Consider the following 16,093-nt stretch of genomic DNA (forward strand, 5'->3'; position numbering starts at 1 on the left):
GAAAGATCATCCCACAAGCTTCACAACCATAACTGGAACTACTCCTAACTCATCCTGAGCTGGAAGTTATGACTGCTCAAAGTTGGCAAAAAAATCACTGATTTCCACACTTAGCCAATTTTCCAGATTTTCAAATCCTTTCCAAAAAATGAAAAATTTCAAATTCTAAGCCTCTTCTTAGCTATTTCAAATTGTCGGATGTTACATTTCCATATGCTCCATATAACAAAGGAAAGACCTGCCTTAAACACTGGTTTCAATTTTGTAGAACAATCTGCACCCCACAATTCCTCTAGAGCCTGCCTACGCTAAACCACTGGAATTTTCATACATTTTATGTATCTCTAATTAAAGAACACAAAATTGAAAAGTTATTTCTTTACTGTCTTAAATTGTCATTACCCAAAGTATACCCTAGGCGTAACATGGCGTATAAGATTCTAAGAGGCCCGATACAAGACACTTAGCATACATCATACACGATAATAGAGTTTAAGAGTCTAAAAGACAATTTCAATATATAAGAATTTATAAAATGTAGCGGAAGTCTAACATAGTCTCAAAGCCATCTAGTACATCAAGAATGATCGGGATGTAACCCATACATAACATACAATACTTAAAGTAAAGTCAATATGAAATAAAGGTTCGGTCATTTGAAGATGAGGACTCGCCAATCTTCAATCTACTAAGGTGATCCCTAGCCACGAAGATGCGATTTAGGATTGTCGGACCCTACATTAATGAAAGAATGTTGGAAAGAGTATGCGTTAGTACATAGAATGTACCAAGTATGATAGCAATGCATAAAAGTATGAAATTATGTTAAAAGGACCTTGTCATGACATGCAATGACCAAGCTAAATCATGAGATAAAAGGGGCTAGAAAACATAAATTATAAAACATGGTCAATGCAAGCTAACATCTTTAAACATTCGTGAGATACTTCTAGAAGTAATCTTAGTTCATTATTGTGGGAGAGCTATCTTTAACAGACATTAAGACCATGTGAGCTATTAACTTGGAATCTGGTGTCAACCCCACACCAAAAAGGGGTGTCCAACTTGCCTAGGTAAAATCATGAACTTCTAATTTATGTGGATCCACTAGCTAATGTCTATCTAAGACAATCAGTCTATGGTGGCACATAAATTATGGGATAAGTAGATTGCTACTAGAATCTCGGTGTCAAGCTATGGGAGAGCTTCCATATCAATATCTCGGTGCGAAGCGTAAATCCCATGAAATAGTCTTTCATCTTAACTTGTCTTATTATCCATGGAAGGGAATATCATGTAGCCAATCCAAGCTAAAGTCATATTATCATCCATGGAAAGGCACAAATAGGCAACCAATCCAAACTAGGTTTCATTAGAATAGCTCCTTAATCTTGATTCAAAGTTTAGTTGAGAAAACCATTCAAGCCTAAGAATCCTTTACGTGAAATATACTTTTACAATACCAAAAACAACAACAATACTGTTTCTTCACTCTCAAAGAAAATCTTAAATCATTTTCATCAAATTTATAAGAACATGCATATCTTCATAAACCTCATCTTTCATGATTCAAAAGGCTCATCATATGATAAATTCTAGAAAACATATATTTCACATTCGTTCATGGGGATTCAACATAGAAACTTGCATTTTATTCAATTCATGCATAAAAAGACATAAATCAATCAATAATATCATACTTGAAAAGAACCCATGAGATTGAGTAAAAATCCTAACTTCCATTGGAGATTCTACCTTGTGAATATAGGATAATTTAGGAACCTTATGGAGGAAAGGACTCCATAGGTGTATAGTATCATACCTTGATGCCAAAAGCTTGAAATCAATGGTGAAATTGGAGTCTTGAATTGAAACCCTAGCCTTCTTCTTCTTCTTCTTCTTCTTCTTCTTCTCCTTCTTCTTCTCCTCCTTCTTCTCCTCCTTCTCCTTCTTCTTCCTCTTCCTCTTCTTCTTCCTCTTCTTCTTCTTCCTCCTCCTCCTCCTCCTCCTCCTCCTTTTTCTTATTCTTCTTCTTCTTCTTCTTCTTCAAATTCTAGAGAGAGAAATATTAGGGAGGATGAACTTGTTCTTCTTTTAGTAATTTTAGAAAATGAATTGAATTGGGAGATTTTTGGGGTAAAAACGTTTATATAGAGTTTCTAATAGTGGTTAAAATGATATAAGCTTGGGTTAGAATAATTAGGAAAGACCCAAAAACCCCTTATTAAATTAATTGTCGATCTCACCAACGGCCAGACCTACGGCCCTTTGGTCAGACCACATACCGTCCTGGTTGGTTATGGGTGAGATCAGAGACCACTGGATTTTTGGACCCCCAACAAAGGACCCATGTATGGTCCATGGGTCCACCTACGGACCGTACATCTTATCCCCAGGTCCCAACTTTTGACTCTAAAATTTCTCTAAGTCCTGGACTCACCTACGAGACCTACCTATGACTTGTGCATAGGACAATGGGCTATCCTCGTGTACCTTATGAAAGTACATGAAATTTTACAAATTTAGACAAATCTAGACTAGCTAACCACGGGTTGACGTACGGACCTTGTGTAAGACCACGGGCCATTGGTGGTTCCATTGGTTTTGGCACCAGATCCTACAAATATGTAATTTTCAATCTTTTCTAAATTCGGGGTGTTACATTATCTCCCCCCTTGAAAAAAATCATTCTTGAATGAGACTCAAGACATCATAAGGAGGGTAGGAACTTAACCTAACATCCCAACATGAATGCAATCACATAAATGCACATATCAGAGGAGGAAACATCAACTCCAAGTTGAAGCATGTTCTAAACATCATATCACAAAGTCTATACGCAACTCATACTCAAATGCACAACAACATGTAGAAATCAATCAAGCTAACTCTTTTTCACAAAATTTAAGATTTTCATGAATCATGCATAATTAGGAAATCATGGGAATATCTAAGACACATGACACCAAAAGAGTAAACCTTAAGGATCAAATACCTCAAGCTAGAGTAGGGACAGAAGGAAAAAGATTAGGATAGCGGGACATCATAACGGCCTCGGCCTCGGCCTCCCAAGTAGCACCCTCAACTAACTGATTTCTCCATAGAACATTTACATAAGCAAATTCCTTGTTTCTCAACTTTTTTATTTGCCGGTCCAAAAGCTCAACTGGAACTTTCTCATAAGAAAGATTCTCCTTAACTCCAAAACCTTCTAAGGGAACCATAAATAATCCATTGGAGACCTACATTGTCTGCCATATAACGCCTCAAATTGGTCCATCTGAATATTAGAGTGATAACTATTATTGTAGGCAAACTCTGTTAACGGCAAATGCTGATCCCATCTAGCACCAAAGGCTATCACACATGCTCGGAGCATATCCTCTTACACCTGAATAGTCCACTTGGACTACCCATTCGTATTCATATCTAACTAAGTACACATACCATGATGTAAGGCCGTTTCGAAATGGGAAGTGAATAATAAGCCTCGATCAGAGATAATTGAAACAGGTATTCCGTGTAAACACACAATCTAACTGATATAAAGCAAGGCTAACTTCTCCACCGTATACTTCACCTAAATTGGGATGAAATGGGAGGACTTGGTTAGCGTGTCAACAACAACCCAAATGGAGTCATAACCGCACACGGTGGTAGAAAAAACCACAACAAAATCCATAGTAATACGCACTCAATTCCAAGTAGGAATATGTGTCCTTCTAAGATACACCTCCGAGACAATGGTGCTCACACAACACATGTTGGAAAGTCAAGTATCTAGATACCAAATCTAAACTATCCCTTTTCATGCCACACCACAAGTAATTCTAATTCAGATCATGGTACATCTTTGCCACTCCAAGATAAACGGAATATCGAGAACAATGGACCTCTTCAAGAATAAATCTAATCAACTCGCCCACTGATGGGAGAATGCTTTCAAAGATACTTCATCCAATACTAAGCATCAACGATCGTTCAATAGTAATGTAGCCTAACTAGTGAGTTGGGGTCGAGTCCTAAGGGAGTGATTCGTACTCAAGAATCAATAGAAAAACATAAATATGCTCTAGTCAATAATAGCTAAAAACATTTACGAATAAAATCATGGTTTAAATTATAGGTGACACAAGTGTCAAATATCAAGAGGGTTTGTTTGTATTATCAACTAAAACAACAAATAACTCGAAAATACGAATATGGAGATGACATTCTTGGGATGTGATTGGATTATGGGCTAAGGTAAACAACTGGGTAATTGCAATTAATAGTAAACAACTGCAAATCGATGAATAAGCTAGACTTTAGTGGGGGTAAACTGTCACGACCCGGGAGCACCCCCTAGTCGTAACCGGCGTACTCGACCTCGAAGAGGTCTAATACAAGCCTCTTAGCATTCATTCATCGCATAGACACAAAAACCATAAGGAATTTAAAACTTTCTTTACCAAGAAAACATTTCATAAAAAATATATATAGCAAGCGGAAGACTTTCTAGACTTTATACATGATGTCTCAAAACCATCTAATACTTTAGAGTACAAAATTCGGGACTAATCCCGTACACAACTTAAACAATACTAAAAAGACATAAAAGAACATATTGGGTATTGTCCTCGAATCTATGAGGACTCACCAAGTCTTCATCTTCAACACTTAGAAACCTATCAAATAGCCATGACATGTCATCATCTCCAAATCCCTACACTTTAGTCAAAAAGGGAAAGAAAGGGGTTAGCACAATTAAGTACTAAGTATGGAGACCATGCAAAAACATGCCAAAAAGGACATTTTCAAGGAAGTAAATGCTTTCATATCATTTTGATAAAACCTTCACTTCACAAGTATAAGAGACATAATACAAGTCAACATTAACATATAAGACCATAGCCAAGCACACACATACTTAACATAAGTCCATATACAACCCATGCTTAACTTTAAAAGAACACATGCCATTTCATTACCATAGGACCTCTACCTAATATAACCTTAAGACACACTTGAGTGAGACAAGAAGTGACCGCCCACACAACCTCTTCAAGCACACTTAAGTGTTCCCCAAGATTACCTTAGATAAAGACATTTCATTTACAACGTAACATCAATAGACCAACATTCTTTAAGAAACCATTTAGGGCACATTCATGTCACATACATTAGGATTTAGAGAAACTCACTATGACCCTCTCCAAGCCTACTCGTGCAATGTATAGGTAGCATCCCATACTACTACCTACACTTTGTAGAACCTATCAAGAAACCATAATGAAATCTCACATGATGGGAAGTAAGCATTTAACCGACATAGACCATGAGAGCTTGTCATGATATCCGGTGTCATAAGTCCCCACACCGTAAAGAGGTGGTCTACTTGCCTAAGGAAGACCGGTATATATAGCTTAATGGATCCACTAGCTTCCTATGCGGGCACATAGTTTATGGGATAAGGTAGACGATCATTGAAACTCATGCCTAACTGTCGGGGGAGTTTCCATCTAACCAAATCCGCTCGGTGCTTAGCCTACATTCCCATAGAATAGTTCATTACTTTGACATCATCACACATGAAAGGGTGCCATAAGCCTGCCGATTCAAGGTACATTTAGGAAAGCTCATTAACTCCTCTTGAAAGGGTGCCATGGGCCTGCCGATTCAAGTCTCATCATTAACCTTTATGGAAAGGTGCCATAGGCCTACCGAATCCAAGGTTCATTACTTATCATTAATGGAAGGGTGCCATTAGCCTACCGATCCAAGGTTCATCATTTCACACATGAGAAGGGCTACCACCATTAGGTCTACCGATTTCATGGTTTTACATTTACTTAGGAAAGCTAGACTTATGAAAGGGCACCATTTCTTAGTTTTGCCCATTTCACACATTCATGCATTCAAGACTTTAAGTAACAAGGAGGGACACTTTAGTCTACCAACCAAGTCACAACATTTTCATTTAAGGATACTTCATAATCCAACATCATTTCACATATACATCATGAGAAATCATACTTTAACTCACAATGCTATCCACTTTACATAGGATCATCACAAGATCACATAAAACTCATTCACACCATTCCTTCACATATAGCTTCACATAAAACTCATTCACATCATTCCTTCACATATAGCTTCACATAAAACTCATTCACATCATTCCTTCACATATAGCTTCACATAAAACTCATTCACATCATTCCTTCACATATAGCTTCACATAAAACTCATTCACATCATTCCTTCACATATAGCTTCACATAAAACTCATTCACATCATTCCTTCACATATAGCTTCACATAAAACTCATTCACATCATTCCTTCACATATAGCTTCACATAAAACTCATTCACATCATTCCTTCACATATAGCTTCACATAAAACTCATTCACATCATTCCTTCACATATAGCTTCACATAAAACTCATTCACATCATTCCTTCACATATAGCTTCACATAAAACTCATTCACATCATTCCTTCACATATAGCTTCACATAAAACTCATTCACATCATTCCTTCACATATAGCTTCACATAAAACTCATTCACATCATTCCTTCACATATAGCTTCACATAAAACTCATTCACATCATTCCTTCACATATAGCTTCACATAAAACTCATTCACATCATTCCTTCACATATAGCTTCACATAAAACTCATTCACATCATTCCTTCACATATAGCTTCACATAAAACTCATTCACATCATTCCTTCACATATAGCTTCACATAAAACTCATTCACATCATTCCTTCACATATAGCTTCACATAAAACTCATTCACATCATACCTTCACATATAGCTTCACATAAAACTCATTCACATCATACCTTCACATATAGCTTCACATAAAACTCATTCACATCATACCTTCACATATAGCTTCACATAAAACTCATTCACATCATACCTTCACATATAGCTTCACATAAAACTCATTCACATCATACCTTCACATATAGCTTCACATAAAACTCATTCACATCATACCTTCACATATAGCTTCACATAAAACTCATTCACATCATACCTTCACATATAGCTTCACATAAAACTCATTCACATCATACCTTCACATATAGCTTCACATAAAACTTTACATATAGCTTCATATAGGACTTTACATATAGCCTCATTCATATATAATAATATAACAATACAATAACACTCATATAATGCCTTCAAGGCCATAATCAATACACATTCAATAAGTACACACCTCCACCATAAGTGGATCAATCCAAACAAGAACAATTTCAATATAGCATGAAAGTAGGTCAACTTACCATTCTCCAAAGCCATAATCACCATTATCCAATTCTCAACAATTCTAACATCACAAGAGAATTTACCCATGACTTGCCTACAAGGCCATAATTCTCAACTCATCCATACACCAACAATCCACCAACAATAGATATAGATAACAATAGGAATCAATAATACAATTCAATCTAAGTACAATTCCATCAATACCCAAGCATTATCATAAAACCCACTTCATAAGCCAAACTTAGAGATTTAAGGAGATCATGGGTCCATGGAGTTTTTCACCTAAAAACATCAATTAAACCATAATATAATCATAATAGATTGTTTGAAACCATTTATGGGTGATTGCAACTGTTAGTAAATAGCTGTAAATCAGTGACTAAGCTAGACTTTAGTGGGGATAAACTTTCTCTCGAACAATTTACCCCAAATCAAATTGGTTTCTCTCGAACACCAATAAACAACAACGAAGCACAACCTTTGCTTTAGTCCATTCACTTTCTCGAGCGGAATGTGTGGAAAAGGGTTTATGATTCACTCTCTCGAGCTGAACCCATGACAACCCAATACCCACAGACCATCGATTCAGTAATTTTGATTTTAAAACCTCTCTCTTGAGCAGGCCAAAAACACGAAGTTAAGATTGTATTTGCAACTACAACCCATTAAATTCAACCACAATTACTGAACGAAATCACTTTTAAACATCAAATAAATTATCAATTAACAATACCCAACAGTTAAATCAACCCATAATCACATAATCATTCCCCAAGAATTGGGGTTTTAGCTAGACATAGTAAAAAGATAAAAATCATTATTAAGTTGTGTTTCCATAAATTGGGTAGGATTGATATAGTCTTTACAAAGGTCTAAGATGAAGAATCATCAACACCCACTTCCAATATTTTAGAAATGGAAATCTTCAAAGCTAAGGAAATATTGTTTCTCTATTCAGTTCTAAGCTCGCAACTTCAAAAACTGAATAATAATATGACTCCACACAAAATCCGATACTAACCTTAAAATTTAAACAAGTATTTATAGTTTTCAAAAAGTGTGCTGCGGAGGTTCAGTCGGCCCAGTTAGTTGGGATCACCGATCCAATCGGCGATTCTCCCTTTGGTCATTTTCATCACCATTTTTCTTTGGCCTTCAACTCTTCAGGTTCTATAATTTTGGGCGATATGGCACTGCATCGCGGAACCGTTCGGTGACTCGCTGACTGCTCCTTTCTCTCACCGACTAGATTTTCTCCTTCAGGGCTTGGCACTCTGGAACATTAGGCGAGACCCTGGCCGTTCGGCGACTCGCCTAATGGGTTAGGCGATCCTCGGGCCTTATTTTCTTCGTTCTTTCAGCTGCCTTGTTCCTATTTGCTCAATAGTGTCCATGCTTTGTTCCTCAATCCAAATAGCTAAAATTCAAGGATTTACATCAGTTATTGGTACAAAATATGCATTTGAGGACACTAAATCTATTAAAATAAAGCCCTAAATGAGTCCAAATTGGGGTCTCATCACCCACCTTGGGCACACAAATCATGCCTCCAATCCTCAAAACATCATCAGAATCAAGGACAACCTCCTTGGCTTCCCCTCCTAACACTATGTCTCGAATGAGACACAACTTCTCATCATCAAACTGGTGCTCACACATCTGCTCAACTAAGGATGTTCATGCCTCTCTGAATGCAACCAAACCGGTGCTCTCCTCAGAAATTCGCAACCAAAAAATACTATTGGCTAACCTCTGAACATCTCTAGCTAATGGTCTCTGCTTAATGATAATAGCAACAAAACTTCCCATACTTGAAGTCTTAATACTCAAAGCATCGGCCACCACATTGTCCTTCCCTGGATGATACAAGATTGTGATATCATAGTTCATCAGTAACTATAGCCATTTGCGCTGCCTCGGGTTTAGATCACTTTGGTTGAAAAATGTATTGAAGACTCTGATGGTCAGTGAAGACCTCATAATGTACCCCATATAGTTAATACCACCATAACTTAAGCACAAAGATTACGGTCGCCAACTCCAAGTCATGAGTAGGGTAGTTCTTCTCATGGGTCTTCAACTCCCAAGAAGCATTGGCGATCACCTTCCACTTTTTCATTAGAATACCACCTAACCCAAATCTAAAGGCATCACAGTATACAATAATGTCCACACCCTCCTCTTGTAGAGTCAACAAAGAATCCAAATTCGACAAGGTCTTGAGCTTTTCGAAGCTCTCCTCACACTTATCAGACCACTTGAAACTCACACTTTGTAGAGTGAATATAGTCAAAGGAGATGTAAAAGTGAAGAAGCTCTGAACAAACTGTCTGCAATAACATGCTACCCCCACAAAACTCTGAATCTCTGTAACTGAAGTAGGACTAGTCCAACCTCTAATTGCCTGAATCTTGGCTGGATCAACCCGAATACCCATCTTGGACACCACGTGTCCCATAAAGCCAATAAAATCAAGCTAAAACTCACATTTTGAGAACTTGGCATACAACTTCTCCTCCCTCAATCACTGGAGCACAATCCTCAAGTTCCGATCATGGTCCTCCTTAGTCCTAGGGTACACCAATTTGTCATGAATGAAGACTATTACAAAAGAATCCACATAAGGTCGGAACACCTTGTTCATGAATTCTATGAATGCTCTAGGGGCGTAAGTCAAACCGAAAGACATCATAAGAAACTCATAGTGCCAATACTGGGTCTTAAAAGCTGGCTTAGGGATATTCGATGCCTTAATATTCATTTGATTATAGCCGAACCTCATGTCAATCATAGAAAACAAAGATGCTCCCTAAAGATGATCTAATAAATCATCAATATAGGGAAAATGATACTTGTTCTTTACTGTCAGTTCGTTCAACTGTCAGTAGTCAATACATATTCTTTTGGTTCCATCCTTCTTGCTCACAAACAAAAAAGAAGCAACATATGGATACACATTGGGGTAAATGAATCCATCACTCAACAAGTCCAGTAACTAATCCTTCAATTTCTTCAACTTTGCCGAAGCCATGCTAAAAGGAGAAATAGAGATAGGCTTGGTTTCCAGCTCCAAGTAAATAGCAAAATCAATGTCTCTATCTGAAGGAACACCAGGAATATCAGTCGGAAAAACAATAAAAACTCTCAGACCACGGGCAGAAAATCCATGGGAAGTAGCTCAACCCTAGTATCCCAAATAAATCCCAAGTAGGACAAACACCCTATATCAACCAATCTTTGATCTCGAATAAAAGAGATAACTCTGCTAGGGTAAGAACCACTAGCACTAGTTTATTCAACTCTTAGGGCACCCGACATCGCTATGGTCACAATATTAGCATTACAACCAATAATAGCATGAAGTGGGAAGAGACAATCCATACCCACAATAATATCGAAGTCTACCAGTCCTAGAAATATCAAGCCTACCCAAGTATCATGCCCAGCCAGAGAAACAAGACATGATCGATATAGTCGATCCACCTCTAAGGACTCACCCACTAGTGTTGAAACATGAATAGGCACAAGTATTCTATTATACATCATATCAATTCCAACAACAAAATCGGTAGAAACATATCAGAAAGTAGACCCAGATAAAACAAACGCAGGTCGGTGGAAAAATAGGATGATATGTAATCACAACATAAAAATTATCGACCTTTGGCCTCCCTAGAAAAGCAAAGCACTTTCCCTCTCGACCACGTCCAGTTTGAATAGTACCTCGACCTATGTCCTATTGAGTTGTAGCACCACTACTAGAAGCCCTACCGCCTCTACCGTACTAACATCTTCCTTAACCTCTGGCCGAGTACCGAATCTCTAGTTCGAGTAGCTGAATAAGTATGTTTGGGGTCTTGAGTGAGTTTGTAAAGGACACTACCAAAATATATGACCTAGATACCTACACCCATAACAAGACCTCGTCGTGGATGACTGTTGTGATAGACCATATGAGATACTATGGCCACCTTATCTAGAACCATATAACCCTCGGGATGTCTGCCAATTCTCAGCTCCTGGCATGAATGCAACAACAGGACAAAAACTGTAGAAAGACCTACCACCTCTATGTGAACCTCTGTCTTTAGATAAGGCGCCAATATAATAACAAAAAGAACAACCCTCTTAGGGTCCCCAAACTCCTCTCTAACCATCAATTCTTCCTCCTTGGCGATACTCCCGATACACTAGAGAGAAGTCCTCTCTTAGGCTTCTGTGAACACATAAAATATGATGGAGAAAGTCAACCCTCTCACGAACATACATACTCCCTCCACCTCATTTGAAACAATAGTCATAGGATGCCCGGATATCTCGCTGAAACGAGCCTCACACTCTATTAAAGACAAGCTACCCTTTCACAAGTCCTCAAATCTCAAATGAGTCTCCTCCCTCATGCTCCAAGGAATAAAAGTCCTGAAATGCCTTGAAGAATGCATCCCACTCTACTCTAGGAGATCCAATAGTTCTAGAACTCATATAAATCCTCTTACCACTCCTTGAAAGCTACACGGAGCCAAAGTGAAACAAAATGAATACCATGTGCCTCAACCATATCCACAACCTCTAGCATCTTATGGCATAATGTTAAGAACCCATGAACATCCTCGATCTTACCACCCTAAAATTGGGTGGTTTCATCTTCTGAAACCTCTCATAACTCTGTTGATCAATTGTTGTTTGAATAACCTCAGGAGAAATCTATGCTCCAATTGCCAACACAACAAGCACGGGTGGTTGAACCACCTGATTATGAATAACTAGAACTTAATATTGTTGACGTGAGGGTTGCGTCCCCTCTCTCATCTTAGAACCTTGTGGTGTACCTGCCACACCACCCTAAGAAATGTTCTCCAACACACCCAACATCCTAAGTATCCCAAAAAAAAAGGAGCTATGAACTCAGGAGGAACCTTGTCCTCAACAACCTCGACTTATGGCTTAGGGGAGATATCTCTAGCTCAACCTTTAGATGGTGCCGCTCCATAGGTGCGACCTCTAGTCAGTGCTACTCCATGAGCATGAGCTCTAGCTCGAGCCCTACCTCTATCCGTGGCTGGGGTCTCAGCAACTGCCTCATGGACTGCCTCCCCTCTACCACCAAAATAAGATGCTCTGGTCATCGACATCTTCTAAAATAAGTCGTCATAACTTAACATTAGTGAAGGTAACCACACATGATAAGGAAGAATGAATAAAAAAAGTTGATCTAATACCATTTGTCACGACCCAAAAATGGACGTGATGGCATTCGTCTAATCCCAAAAGACAAGTTAGCCTAAAACCCAACAACACAAAAGAAATGCGAAAAGTAAAGAAATAATTGCATAAGGGCGGAAAACTTATTCATTGTTGAATAACTCAAAACCTCATTGTCACGTGCACAAGCCACTAGTATAAAATATGAATTTTACAGTTAATTACAAGTCTCAATGTCTTTGTCTCTCGAATAGAACAAAACATATAGTAGGAACAAGAGGGTCCACTGGGATAACAAGCTACTACCTCTCAATGTATTCTCAAAAATCCTCAAAATAGATGAAGGACCAAGGTCACATGGATATGGACTCGGAACCTACAAAAGTGTAGAAGAAAGGAGTGAGTACCAAGTAATACGCTACTCAGAAAGTAACCACCTAAGCAAGGAAAAATTAAGCTATAATACCACTACTTTTTTCATCCTAACCGAACTTCCTTAACTACAACCTGCATAGAAATCAGCCCAACCTAATATTTTTACAATACACAATTCACAAGACTTGAGACTTATAATCCAATAGTCACAGTTTAACAACCAAGGAGTATCAAATAAGTCAATCACAAGTATCAAGTAGGTCAATGACAAGTGTCAAATAGATCAATCACAAGTATCGAGTTCATCGAATCACCATAGTCAAAGACTTTTGGTAACACTCAAATGTCCTCTTTAAAACCAATTAAAAGGGATAGCGGTAGTAGTCAATAAAAATACCCAACGAAGAGTTGGGGTTGAATTGCACAGAGAATGGTATATGGTGAAGAATTATATCAAGTAATTTGGATTGAAAACTCATTCATTTGTAATAGTAAAAGAAAGTGGGTTGATGATTCCACCAATTTAATAAAAAGATTTGGTCATTAATTGTCACAATTATTCTGAGATTTTGGAGAATTCAATAATTAAAAAGTAATCTAGGGGTGTGGGGATTGGAAATCAATGTCACACAGGGGTAATTGTGCTACTTTATCACGATGAACATTCATGAATAGGCTACGTCATCTTCAATGACGCTAATCTTCTTTCAATCTTAAAGCATCTTTGTATAGAATCTCCTTTCGATCTCATCTATATAATGTACATAACAACCCAATACCTTACTCTACTCTATCTTTCGATGCAAAAGTAGGGCAAATAGATCCGACCCATAACCTCTATTTTCAAGTAATAGTTACAAATATGAAACCTAAATTTCTAGTGTCAGACTAATTACCCACTCCAATCAACTTCTTTCGAGCATCGGAAGTAGGAATTAATTTGCAACCTTAACCCATAAGTTTATCCCATGCTAATTAGCCTAAATTCATGTATGAACATCACCAAAATAGAGCCCAATATAATACCCACTACATTAAATCAACACTCAACCCCATAATTCTACCATTAGATATTAAGCTTTTAGCCACCCATCACAAAAAGAAAAGAAAGTATACTTTTTCTGAAAGCAGTCATGGGTAACATGAAATTAATCAATAACAATCAAACCCACTTTGAATTCAACTTCAATTTTTCTATTTCAAGAGAAAAGTTGAAAATCCCCCCAAAATATTGGGAAGTGTTCTTCACAAGGCAAAGTTTTTACCTTTAACTCCAAACTCACCAAAGGTAAAAATTAAAAATTGTTCCACACCATATTTTCTCTCCTTTGCGCTATTTATAATTTCTAAAAATTTGGTCCAAAACTCAATAACCTAAACTTTTGGTGGCCCTAGTAAGGATCGCTGAACTTATTTGGCATATTTTCATTCATGCTTTAGCTCGCCTTCTCTTGCTCTAGGATTCAGGTGCTCAGTCACTAAAGTCGTTCGTGTTTTTCTTTCACATTCAGAAAATCACCGAGTACCACCTTAGTTCGCGTTTCAAGCCTTCAATTTTTCTCCTTGCACTGTCGCTTTGGGCGATGGTCAATAAGGTCACCTTTCTCATTCTGTGAATCTCCCTTTCTTTTAGAGTTTGCTGACCCGTCTTGATAAAAACAAGTATTGTGCACTATCACTTTAAACAATGTCATGCTCAATCGGTGATCCGCCTTTCTTGCTTGGCTATCATCAATGTAAATTTTGCACTTCTTTTCACATTTTTGGCTATTCTTTCAAACATTCATCCTTGTCTTGTCCATTAGCCTTCATAGCTGCAAATCATCAAAATATCATTAAAACTTGAAAAAATTAGGCATTAAGGACACTAATTATTGAGATAAATAGGCCTAAAATGAGGCAAATATATTGGTTATCAACACCCGAACTTAAACGTTTGTTTGTCCCCAAGTAAATGAAGAACACAATTAGCTCAATAAGGGTGTCTATGACAACCTGCAATGAGAACTAACATGCAAGCGCAATTACAACACTGCTCTCAACAACATGCTAAACTCAATCATGATAAAAAAGCTTTCAAATGACGACTAGCCAATTTCAACACAAGCTCAAGCTCCCTGTAGCTTCTTCTCTAATGCAAGACGATGTTTCAAGAAATGCATTCAAGTGCCCTTACATCAAGAAAGATTCCATTCTCTCACAAAGTAAATCAACTAACAAGTAAGGAATCAATGTAACTCCCACTCACTCAAAGGAGAAATGCATACAAACCTCATCCCATAGGTTTGCCCATACTTTTCAATCATCACACAACCTAGTTCATGCAAGATCTGAAGGGTCTTTTAGGCTTGTAATGGGGCTGAGTATTAAGTGAATTAATTTGGCTCGGTGACTACACCGTTTCAACGCATTGTTGCAATCATATTCACCTCTTCTCAAGTTCTTTTCATTCTTTTTCATTTGAGAACTTTGACTTTGACTTTTCAGTCATTTGATTTGGAATCCCCTTTATTCCCTCACTTCTCTCTTTCATTTCCATTTTCAAAAAATTTTCATCACCAATATTCTTTTTTTTAATAAGGAGGAGTTCCTAATTTTTATAACAACTTCAATGTTCAGTCTCATTTCATCTTTCTTTTTCCCTTACTTGGTTTTCATTATTCCTTTCTGTCCATGATGAATGCTCAACTACACCTCATCCAATACTAGGTGTAGGCGATCGTAATCTAGTATAAAACCCAACAAATGAGTTGGGGTCGAACCCACAGGGAGCGGTACAACTTAGAATTCAGTGATGAGGTTATAAATGTGATCTAAACAGTTGTAGGAATAAAAATTATTGAAAAATTTAGATAAATCGAAAGGGTGATAACGAATGTCAGATTTGGGGATTGGTTTGTCAATTAGCAACTAAAATAATTATCAAAACAGGAGAATCAACAAGTCGAGAGGAATTGTCGGGGATGTGATCGATTATAGGCTAATTTCGCTATATGGATAATTGAAATTTACTAACGATTGCTAAATAACAGTAGGTAGGCGAGACTATAAATGCAATAGGTTTCTCTCAAAAAACTATTACGATTCAAGCGAGTTCTCTCAAACTTCGACAAGCTTATCAATTTAACAACCCAAAACCTTAATTTATATACTCTCTCTCGCTAGATAGGTAGAATCGAGTTTAGGATTAACTCTCTCGAGCTGAACCCACATCAACCCAACAACTACA

The sequence above is a fragment of the Solanum tuberosum genome, unplaced genomic scaffold (genome assembly GCF_000226075.1).
Source record: "Solanum tuberosum cultivar DM 1-3 516 R44 unplaced genomic scaffold, SolTub_3.0 scf00081, whole genome shotgun sequence".
Classification (NCBI taxonomy): Eukaryota; Viridiplantae; Streptophyta; class Magnoliopsida; order Solanales; family Solanaceae; genus Solanum; species Solanum tuberosum.